We start from the raw sequence: 1,596 nt of genomic DNA, 5'->3' as shown, positions 1-1,596 counted from the left end.
TATTTGATGAGGATATTAAGTTGTCAGAAATACTGTAATACTTGGTGTTAATTTGTTTCTTCATTGTCCTATACAAATATAGTTAAGGTTGGGATCAGGATTGATGATATTTAAGTATATCTTTGTGTGTGTGTGTGTGTGTGTGTGTGTGTGTGTGTGTGTGTGTGTGACATATCCCACTAAAGTAACCTCTATACTGATCTTCTTTAAGCACCCAGTTAGATGCAAGATATTATTACAAAGTCAAAATCAAGATTTCCCAATTCTGCTTTATATAACTCATGTTGCATAGTACTTGCTAGTTTTTCGGTTTTTAGCTGATGCACTCTAATTATATGTTTGTATAATCGGTATGTATATGTACATGTATATGTGTGTGAGTATGTTATTTAGTAAATGTGGATTAGGACATTGATTTTAAATATTTGAAGCAGTATTATCAGGATCTTAATTATGTGAATCATGAGTAATCATCAAACTGAGAGAGTTGACTAATTTTTTTATGATGACCCAATTTTGCAAAATTATCCAAGATCAAATTTGGAATTTAAAAGGATGTGATTAATTCCAATAGTAAGCAAGATCCCATCAACTTCTTTAGTGTGAATTAGGAAGTGATTGAATAGACTATGTTGTTAGAAACGTGTTGCTCAAAATTCTGATTTTATGTAATTAATTTTATTTTTTCAATTTTAAACATCTTATTTTAGAGATAATTGCACTTAATTTATCAGATGTATTACAAAACAAATGCTAAATCTGCAATGTATACAGTGGTCAAAGTTGTAAAAGTCAGATAAACAAAAAAGAGATGTTTTAATTGAATTGGAACATAATAATTACCATATAAATATGTATGTGTGATTTTATTTCATAGTATTAACAAAAGCCTAAAAGTTAAGATAGGAAATCCTTGTATTCTTTCTTCTATCATCAAATGTTCAAATTTACATTCAACCTGATATTTCACATTATCGTTAAATAAATGCAGTTAATGATGTCTATGAGCAGGAGCAGCTGAACCTGAAGTTTTCAAAGTTTTGCTTTTTTATGAGCACTTCTGATTTTGTAAACACTATATCCCATCATGCCCATTCCTACCCAGATTTCTTGATAAATCTGAGTAAAGTAGAGCATCAGTAGTATCCAAATATTTTTTCATAAAGCTCTGTAATATCTTGGCTCTTTTTTACAAAGAAGGGCCATGAATAAATATCTGGGTTAGCAGCAGAGACAGCATTCCATAATTAATTTTAAAATTCTTTATTTTGGTAAATGAGATATTTTTAAGACTCTACATTTCTTTAAATGAATTTAACACAAAAAATCAGAATAATTTTCAAACAATGTCCTCTTCTTTCTAATCCTTGGATTTCAATTTCTCTGAGCCTAATAATCAAGGTCAGCATATTAGCATCTATTTTTGTGTTTTTTATGAGACCTTGGAGGAGGGGGAGTTACATCAAAACATTTTCCTTTGCTGCCTGATGTAAATTTCTTCTCTTGATTTAAAAACAAAAAGTCCTATATGCCTTTCTTGCTATTCAACAATACCAAGTTCAGTTTATTTCTCATATAGTTTTCTACAATAGAACT

At 29.6% G+C, this 1,596-nt stretch overlaps 1 pseudogene; it reads right to left on the bottom strand.

The window, feature by feature from the left end:
* Nucleotides 1-991: 991 nt before the first annotated feature.
* Nucleotides 992-1,206, bottom strand: LOC127557310 (ATP synthase subunit ATP5MJ, mitochondrial-like; annotated as a pseudogene).
* Between the last annotated feature and the right edge of the window lie 390 nt (nucleotides 1,207-1,596).

The sequence above is a fragment of the Antechinus flavipes genome, chromosome 3 (genome assembly GCF_016432865.1).
Source record: "Antechinus flavipes isolate AdamAnt ecotype Samford, QLD, Australia chromosome 3, AdamAnt_v2, whole genome shotgun sequence".
Classification (NCBI taxonomy): Eukaryota; Metazoa; Chordata; class Mammalia; order Dasyuromorphia; family Dasyuridae; genus Antechinus; species Antechinus flavipes.
This window is presented reverse-complemented; position numbering and strand designations above follow the sequence as displayed.